We start from the raw sequence: 10,947 nt of genomic DNA, 5'->3' as shown, positions 1-10,947 counted from the left end.
CACATTGCCAGGCACAGCGCAAAGGGGGATAGGTGGGGCTCTAGCTCCCCAGAAAACAGTTCAGCCGCCTTGCTAGCCCCCACCCCCCTGAAAAATATGTACGATATATTAAGTCATGAAACATTATTTTGAAAAGAGCTACAACAAAGAATTTATGAAATATACTTTTTAAAAATGTTTAATTTATAAAAATACTTATGAATTTTAAACTCCAAAATTCAACAAAAAATACAAAGAAGGTACTTCAATACATACACTACTATGCAAACACAAATTTAAAAATGTATTGAATTAAAAATTTTAAATTTACTTGTTAAATATTAGGTAGGTATGTACTCACAAGTTTTTATTTAAAACAATTATTATTTCTACTGATATTGGTGCAATTGTATACATTTTTATTTACTTTTTTAATGTTATAAGATTTTCAATAATTTACTGCGTATGGTGCATAAACAGATATTGTGTAAAATATCAATATTAGCTTATTTAATATATTTGTCACTACTTAAAAAATTGAATTTATTATTTGTCTAATAAGAAAAAAATTTACTACAATTTCAATAAAATTTATTTTGAAATTTGTAAAATTAGAAAAAAATCTTTTATTTATTTATTATTACCTTTATTGAGTACTAATTACTGGATGAAAATAAACAAACGAAGGTATCCCAAATCATTGCATTAAAGATGATTCAAACAAATCCATCTGTTCATTACTAAACACAATTACTTAAGTTTATATTTATGAAATATAGGTAAGTAAAAAAAACATAATTATTCATTCACAATGGTGTGTTATATTAAAGTCATAAAATAATTATCATTTTTGTACATCATTATTCATTATGAATATAGTTGTTGAAGGTCTTGTCATTAAACATTTTCTTACATAAGGTACATACATAAAAATATTTCACATTATTCTTAAAACCTTTTTAACTATTCAAAAGTTTGTACATATTATCTGTTTAGACTTTTAGAGCATAGAATATAAAAACTTCTATATTTTATTAGCTTATAGCTATATTAAGTTATATGATACGAAAATATATACATTTAATTTGAATGACCTCAGTATTTGTTGAAAAAACCTCAGTTCATGTTAAAAAAATATTTGCCCCCTGGAAAAATTATATTATGTTAGATAATAAATTGTATTCTACTATAATATTTTTCTTTGGTTATTACGGTGGAGTTATGATAGTATTTACTGCTTGACGTGTTCCGCCATTGTTCGGCATCGGTGCTCATGCAGTCATGCCACTACCAGATCGCAATAATAATAATAACTAAACCATTCCAACCCCATAGCATGAAAAAATACCATGTTATCTCAAAGAGTTGGTTCATTGTTAATGCATGCGTGTTTCGCGCCACCAAACACGAGAACGGAACACGTCCATCACGGCCCACGGGACGCATATTACCATTCTGTACACGAAATAAAACCCATGATTAAATCCTGCCTTCTGATTGGTTTACACATTTGGAGGGAAAACTTAAATAACAATATAGATACATAGATAATAATATGCATATAGATTATGAATTATTATTTCTATTACTTATTATAAAATATAATGTTTTTCACTTTTGTAAGGGCCAAGGTACCTAACCTTATTTTAAGCAGGCAACTCAAATAATTAGGTATTTATTTTTATTATACTTTATCAACTGTCATTATATTGATTTAATAAATTTTATAAATTTTATAATATAACGTTCATTATTTAATGTATTTATGCATTCATTTGGTGTACACATATTTAATACAAGTTCTAACATAACATATTTTTAAAATATTAAAATATTATATCATATATGAAGTTTGGTACCTATAGTTACATTCTGGAAATAGACAATGGTGTCTTTGTTATTGCACATATTTTGAAACTAAAAGACAAAAGACAAAAGATATTTTAATATTTAATAAATACATTTTTTACCTATTCAAAAATATGAAATATATACATTTAATGAATTTAGGTAGTCAATACAAATTTCTACTTATATTTATTATACTTTATTATCTTAATAATATAATCAATGTGATTTTCCGTTAGGCAAACAATGTTTTATGTTTTGTAATAGTTTCAGATGTACCATCATTACTTAAAGCTGGTCTACCTACAACATAATCAAATTTGTTAAGGCACAATATTATTGTTATAAATGTCTATTATTATAAATTACCTGATGGTAAACGCTTGCTACCTCTTGTTATCCCTGGTTTACGCCTAGATATTGTAGTCGGCTGTACTCTAATAGCGGCACCCTCTCTATGCCGTAATGGTATTGTCACAGAACCAGCAGTTGCCAAAAATGTATTAAATTGCCCTTCTGTTTTTACTTTATCCAATCTATTTTTAAATTTAAGTAAATTTTCAAGAGTAGATTGGCTGAACTGTTTTACATTGTTAGTCAATAGAGTTTTTATATCTTCCAATACTGTATAACTATCCTGTGTATTTCATATCAGACTGTCTTCATTGGGCACTGTTGTACTTTTGAATAATTTTTTTTTTTTTGTAATATTATAGTTATTTTCTTGTATATTATTTACCTCTAGTCTGTGTGTTTCTGATATAGGCAAGTGTATTGGATGAGTTTTCGAGTTGCTGGTGTAATGCCTTTTTAGGTATAAACCCTTTATAAAATGTCTTACTAGGCGCTTTGTTGCCCAATACTAAATTTGATATTGCAAATTTATTCACTACAGTTATAGGTAGAAAATTAACCCCCACACATTTATAATATACATAAATTATTCCTTGGTGTTTACAAAATCTACCATACATGCCATCCTTACAAGAGCAAATTCCTATACTTGGCTCAACACAGTACATTAGTTGTTGATCATTTTGACTAGGTACATAGTAATGCTCATTTTCTACAGTAATTTTATCTTTTGTAACATAATTACTTTTCTTGATTATGCTTTCAAAATATAAGCGAGCTGTAGCTTTTCTGTCATTAGAAAACTCAAGAAATTTTTTTTTATAATTTTCTTCCAATTTTGTGCAACAAAAATCTATTAGTGAAATTACATTATATGCTTTTATTCAGCATAACACATTTTCTTTAAACATCCTAACAGACACCTCACTATAATTATTTGTATGATGGCCTCTAGTTGTATCGGTCGTTCCAAGCTAAGCACCAACACTCTTTATGCTCCCAATGATGTACAGTTACATATTTCTGCCATTTTGTATACATGCTACCTGGATCAAGAGTAAAGTTAAATGCTTTCTGAGCTTCTTCAGTAGTATCAGAATAAAATATCTTTTTAAATCTTGCATCATTTATGTCCGATGTTCTTTCTTTATGCTATTTTTGCTACCCCATAACCATCTCCAAACTGCTTGCATAACGTGAAAAATACATAAAAGTGAAGTTGAATTTGGCCATACTGTCATTAAAGCGTTTATTTCGGCATCAGAGTTATCAGTTAAAAATATAGAAGGATAGCCTTGTCCTCCAAATGCATTTTTTACATTATTCTTAATTAGACTGAATCCACTTTTATATGCTTTTTCACTCTACCCATGTGTCACACCTAAAGGAGCAGCGCCAGCTGCACATGGTGTCAATAAAAAAGTTACACAATGGTTATGTGGATCACATGAACTTGTTGAGTCAACAAATACTATTTTTTTGATAGAGGTAAGTCATGGGCTCGTTTCATGATTGGTGTTAATATTAGCACAGCAAATGGTTCAGACTGGAAGAATATTGAAACTCCACGTTCAGCATAGGTTTCTTTTTTTCTTCTAATTTCTAGATAAATATTTTGAGCGACTATAAGTTGAGTTATAATGATAGGCCTAAGTTATGTTTAAAACCCAGTCACAAATTTGAAATTTTTAACGCTATAACTTTTGAACCACTTGTTTCATGAATTTTACATTATATTTATTTGGAATTACGATAAAAAAAAACTATAAATTAAAAAAAAATTCATGACTGGGGGTGAACTTGATATTGCAACAAATTTATAGACAAATGTAATTATTTAGATTTTATACTAACTTTTTATAATTTTGTATTACTTTTTGTTAAATATAAATACGTATGTAAGAAGAAAAATATATACATTTTCTGATTACTTGTTATGTATACATTTAAATTGTAAATAAGGATTAAATTAACTATAAAATATATACCATTTAAAGTAAAATTTAAACTAATGTTATGTCCATTTTAAATAATGAAAATATTGCTAATAATTATTATTATTGAATTAGAATTTTTTAAAAACATTTTAAATATTAGAGCAAAGGAAAGTATTGTTAATGTACCTAAACAGTGGATACCTAACTATTTTATTTTATTAATTATAATATTGATACCTTAATAACTCCTTCTCCAGTCTGTGGTCCTAGATTTAACACCCTCCATTGGTCATGCCAATTTTGTATCGTTCTGTACATTGGATTAATTCCAGCATTTAAAAAATCTTCAACAGGACAATCAGATATAGTTAAAACACTTTCATGATACCTATAAAGTAATTAAGCCGAAACCGAATTGTCAAAAATATAAACCCATTTTGATTATTTTAAATATTAAATTAGTTTTATAGGTAAATGGTAAATTGTAAGTGTAGGTAATTAAAAAATTAAAAATACAAAGCTTTTATTATCAACAATATATTATTATTATTTAAAGCAATATTATTACAAGATGAATCAACAAAACATACCTAACAACTTTAATTCTAGTATTTTTTCATAAGTAATAATTAAAAAATAACTCACCGAATTGCTTCTGTTATGGTCATACCATCTGTGAAATATTCATAAGCTTCATTCTAAGGTTCTTGTTTGTACTTAAGCATCTCAGTGCTTCAGCAGTGTTTAAATTATGATTATGCTCATTTGTAACAGTGATTACAGCTAGAAATCCATCCTGAAATATATTTAACAATGCACTTAAATGGTACCATAAATTGATTATAAGTGCCAATAATTATAATATATAAATAAATTTTATTATAAGGAGTAATAAATGAATAACAAAACATAATTATAAATATTTTAATATATAAATATATATATATATTGTTTTCTAAGATAGGTTATAATAATAACATAAATCATACAGTTAGGAAATCATTTTTACACTTGTAACTGATTTCAATTTAAAAAAGGTAATAAGGTGACTAACCTGCATTGAATGTATTTACCGTTAGGGACAGATGTCTTAACATTCCACTTGGTACAAGTTTTAAAAGAAAATTCTTCTATACAATTGGTCATACTCAATAAATCATTTACATTTGACCGTTTTGTTGTAATATCATCATTAATTACAGTTATGATGTTTTTAAATAATGGAAGAAGATTATTAAAAGAAAAAATGAACCAGGACTAATAGACTAAAAACACTTAAATACTCTATTGTCTGATAAAATACATTTTTTAATTATCATATAATATAATAATCAAATTATTATATAAAAAGCATAATTTGTTCTAAAAATAACTACATAAAGAAAGAACATCAGACATTAAAGATGCAAGTATTCAGAAAGATGTTATATTCTGATACTACTGAAGAAACTCAGAAAGCATTTAACAATACACTTGATGCAGGTAGCATGTATCCAAAATCTTGAAAATTTACTTAAATTAAAAAATAGATTGGATAAAGTAAAAATAGAAGGGCAATTTAATACATTTTTGGCAACTGCTGGTTTTGTGACAATACCATTACGGCATAGAGAGGGTGCAGCTATTAGAGTACAGCCGACTACAATATCTAGGCGTAAACCAGGGATAACAAGAGGTAGCAAGCGTTTACCATCAGGTAATTTATAATAATAGACATTTATAACAATAATATTGTGCCTTAACAAATTTGATTATGTTGTATGTAGACCAGCTTTAAGTAATGATGGTACATCTGAAACTATTACAAAACATAAAACATTGTTTGCCTAACGGAAAATCACATTGATTATATTATTAAGATAATAAAGTATAATAAATATAAGTAGAAATTTGTATTGTCTACCTAAATTAATTAAATGTATATATTTCATATTTTTGAATAGGTAAAAAATGTATTTATTAAATATTAAAATATCTTTTGTCTTTTGTCTTTTAGTTTCAAAATATGTGCAATAACAAAGACACCATTGTCTATTTCCAGAATGTAACTATAGGTACCAAACTTCATATATGATATAATATTTTAATATTTTAAAAATATGTTATGTTAGAACTTGTATTAAATATGTGTACACCAAATGAATACATAAATACATTAAATAATGAACGTTATATTATAAAATTTATAAAATTTATTAAATCAATATAATGACAGTTGATAAAGTATAATAAAAATAAATACCTAATTATTTGAGTTTCCTGCTTAAAATAAGGTTAGGTACCTTGGCCCTTACAAAAGAGAAAAACATTATATTTTATAATAATAGAAATAATAATTAATAACCTATATGCATATTTTTATTATCATTAAAAAATAACTACCCATTCTAAATAATAGGTATTACACTAAACTCTTATGATAACAATAATAATTTATTCAACAAAAACAAAACAGCATACATATTTATTTTAATAACAGTAGTATAATAGTTCCTACCTAATATGAATAAACATTTATTTATACATTATTTTACTAATATCTAAATAAGTAAGTATATATATTTTAATTATTATATAACTTATAATGCATGTTTTATTATTATATTTTTCAATTAAATTAATTTTATTTTAATTTTACTATTAATAACCTATTAATTCATAACATTAATGCATATAATTTTGAATTGTAATGGTGTTATTGTACTTATACATTATCTATAAAGTCTTGTGAACTGGACATGATGACACCCTAAAATTAATTATGTATCATGATATTTTATTTTGCTTAGGTTTATCAATTGGGGGTATAAAATAAATATTTCTACTACATGATTATGAAATAAGTAATTAAAAAAAAGTTGAAGATTTAAATATCTTTTGTCTTTTGTCATTTAGTTTCAAAATATGTGCAATAACAAAGACACTATTGTCTATTTCCAGAATGTAGCTATAGGTACCAAACTTAATATATGATATAATATGTTAATATTTTTAAAAAATGTTATGTTATATTATCTATATTATTATTTAAATTTACCCTCCAAATTTGTAAACCAAGCAGAAGGCAGGATTTAATCATGGGTTTTATTTTGTGTACAGAATGGTAATATGCCCACAGGACAACATCGCGCACCGTGGTCGACCATGATCGGACACACGCCCACACGCACCGTTTAGTTCGCCCCCTCCCACTTCCCTCTAAATCACAACATGTCAGAGCATGTTACTGATGTGAGCAAGGATGCTGCGAATGTTTTACCGCCATATTATACGTATACTGTATAGTAAATATGAATAGACATTGCATTTAGAAGTATTATAATTTTTTTTAACTAGTCAAGATTTTAAACATACGCATAGCCAAACTAAGTATCGAAAAGCATCAGTTTATACTTCCAACAAAATGGTTCAAACAAAAAATGTTGATGGTGACAACCATGTGGAAACCAGGCCATTTGATGAATGTTTAGATATTTATAAAACTTAGGTAAATATTTAATACTTTTACAATAATCTTGGTAAAACATAATTTTTGTCAGTTAGTATTTATAATTATTCTCAACTTATAAATATATGCATATGCTTTAGTAAAGATAATTTTTTTACACAAAAAAGTAAATAAACACAATTATTCCCTCTGTAGGTTTATCTTTTTATGCAGTACAATATAATATATTATTTAATATAATGTATTTAAAATGAAGTCATGCCATATATCATCCCATATAATATGTTGTCTCTGTCTTACATATGGACATAACCATATTTGCATTCAGCAGTTCCAATTTTTTGCTGTTAAATTTAATATTAGAGTAAATTCTGTATTTTCTTGTTGGTTTTTTGTTTAATTTTTAAGTAAGTTATGAGTATTTTTAAATATTAATATTTCTTACACTCATTACATAATTAAAAATTTAAATATTTTTAAAACCAACAAGAGGATACAAATAATGTTCTTACCTGAACGTTTTATAATAAGTTAACTTATCTAATATTTAATTCAACCCAAAATTGAAACTACTAAACATAAGTTTTGATATGTTATGCGTTGTTAAGATGCAACACATGCGAGTGTATAATGTATACAATTTTTAAGAAAAAAAATTGTTTTAAGGAAGGTATTTTGTGAATCCTTTTAAATTAAATACCAATTATATACATCACAAGCGTTCGGTTTAACATTACAAATAATGTCTCTTTAATCCAATCATTAATTTTATAATTACTATTAATATTTAAATTATTAATAAATATTTAGATTTATTTTTATTTATATAAGATTTTGTTAAATCTATAATTATTATATATATTTATTGTGCTTATTTATGTATGTATTTTAACATTTTAAAAGTTATTAATTTCTATTAACTACAGTCAAATAGTATTGGGGATTTTTATATTTAGTTAGTGTTTGTATGTGAATGAGGTTGAGTTGTATTATTTAGGCATATAATAGCAATATTATTATATATATTAGTTCATCGAATTTTAAGTAAAAAAGCTTATTTTGATATTTTTAATTAATTTAAGCATGTATAGTGTAATTAGTAATTGCTAATTGTACTATTTATTTTTACAGTATAAACTATTAAAAATAATTATTAATATTGATTGTGTTATCCTTAGTGTGCTGTTTTTACTATTTTAGCCAACTTGTATTAATTTATTAGTTCCATTAAAAATATTTATGTTACAAGTACATAACTTTTTTCTGTACTTCCAAACTTTTATTACATAAAAAAATACATAGTGGATCATAGTAATGAATTAAACATGTACCACCCATAAACTGTTATCTTTGCCGTACATACTTTATAATGGGTTATGATAAATAAACATATTATTTATTATTTAGAAATCAGCTGAACAATTAAATGATGATGAAGTATTAATGTTGGTTAAATCGAACCATATAAGACGGTACATGTTGGAAGAATGTGTCAATAACCCAGAGAGGGGTGTTGGTCTTAGAAGAAAAATAATTGCAGCAGAAAGCAATCTGACGGAAGCCTTAATACAATTACCTTACATTGGTTATGATTATTCTAAAGTAAGGAACAACTGATAAATTATATAGTAGAGACTAGGGAATAATATTCTGTATGACTGTATTATTGAAATTTCTTCTAGATATTAGGAACTAATTGCGAGAAAGTTATAGGATATGTAGGTGTGCCTGTTGGAGTAGCTGGACCATTACTTGTGGATGATGTGTTTTATCATGTACCCATGGCGACCACTGAAGGTTGTTTAGTGGCCAGTACAAACAGAGGATGAAGAGCACTGACAATATGCGGTGGCGTTATAACTAGTTATGGATGATGGTATGACTAGAACGCCCGTTGTCCGCGGGAAGTTTTAAAGACCTAACATGCAGACAGACAGCGGGACTTTGTTTTATATTATGTTAAGATAAGATTATAATATTTTAGCCATATATTTAATTATTTACCCTCAATCTTTTAGGATCCAGCACAAAATATGACGAGCAGCAATTGTATGACACTGATGGATGCATATGGTGAAGACCTGTATGTATCATGTACAATGCCTTTAGTTGAGATTGGTACAGTAGGCGGAAGAACTTCATTACCTGGTCAATCTGGGTGTTTGGAAATGCTTGGCGTGCGAGGTGCAAACTCTCAAACTCCTGGAGCTAACGCTGATTGATTTGCACGTATACTGTGTGCAACAGTTGTAGCCAGCGAACTGTCGCTGATGTCTGCCTTGACTGCTGGTAATTTAATAAAAAGTCACATGATTCACAATCGGTAAAGGTTTTGTTTTTATTTGTTTGATTATCTATAATAGCTCTCTTAATTATTCACATTTTTAAAAGACAATATCATATGGAATATTTAGAAAAACAAGACAACATTGTTTGCCCAAATGGATGTAGTGATATTTAAAACTGTTTGGATACAATTTAATAAATTAACTTATGTTACCTTGCTTATTGCACAAAATTGGAACAAAAATTTAAGAATTAAAAATAGGTAACTCTTTTTTCACAGGTCCGCTCCTTCCATTCAGATTTTAGAATCAGAACCATTCATTTCGTCGTTCATTTAATTGATTTTATTTTATTTTTATGTATCATTTAAATACGAATACAAAATCGTGGAGATCATAAAATTATTGTTGTTTTATGCCTGTTTATTCATAATATAATATTATATAATATCATAATTGTATTATCAATCAATATTCATTAAATAATAAATAAATTTGAACGTCTTAAAAATCGTTGAAATTCATTAAATATATAAAAGTTGTTCACGTTCACGTTCTATTTGAAAAAAACGAGTGACCTTCACTCGTTCACATATCGTTCACTAAATATGAACGTGAACAAGCGTTCATTAACGACGTTCTTTCCAAACACTGAATAATAATTACTTGTTGGTCTTTAAATTTTTGGACAAAAAAGGTATCACCCTCCCCCCGCCTAGAAGACGAATCAAATACGCAACTACACACCTAATTCCACTCCATAAAATAATTTAAAATAATAGAACTAAAGTTTGCCGTGTGCGTATGAATTAAAAGTACCTACCTACTGGCTACTGCAAAATTTTTAATTTTCTATTTCACATTTCATATTTGTGACTGCACACAATTTTAGGTACTGATATAGTACACTTAAATACTTGAGGTTTATTTTTCCATTTAATATTGAAACAAAAACTTTCATTACCTAACGCATAGTACGGCATAATAATATGCAAATTATAATCGAAAGTGATAACATAAAATATTTATCTAAATAATATGATAATTGATAACAAATCATACGAAAATATCAAACGAGCGTTATTAAGCGAACGAA

General features: G+C 26.7%; 1 protein-coding gene across 1 annotated transcript in view; it reads right to left on the bottom strand.

Annotated features, from left to right (window-relative positions):
- LOC132935875 (inhibitor of growth protein 5-like) overlaps nucleotides 1-10,816 on the bottom strand; it is a 30,869-nt gene extending 20,053 nt beyond the window's left edge. Inside the window, exons 1-3 of the mRNA XM_061002512.1 lie at nucleotides 10,675-10,816; nucleotides 9,712-9,852; nucleotides 9,571-9,647 (exon numbers count right to left, since the gene is read on the bottom strand). The gene's annotated coding sequence lies outside the window, so the exon portion shown is untranslated. The remainder of the gene's footprint in view (nucleotides 1-9,570; nucleotides 9,648-9,711; nucleotides 9,853-10,674) is intronic.
- Between the last annotated feature and the right edge of the window lie 131 nt (nucleotides 10,817-10,947).

The sequence above is a fragment of the Metopolophium dirhodum genome, chromosome 1, assembly GCF_019925205.1.
Source record: "Metopolophium dirhodum isolate CAU chromosome 1, ASM1992520v1, whole genome shotgun sequence".
Classification (NCBI taxonomy): Eukaryota; Metazoa; Arthropoda; class Insecta; order Hemiptera; family Aphididae; genus Metopolophium; species Metopolophium dirhodum.
This window is presented reverse-complemented; position numbering and strand designations above follow the sequence as displayed.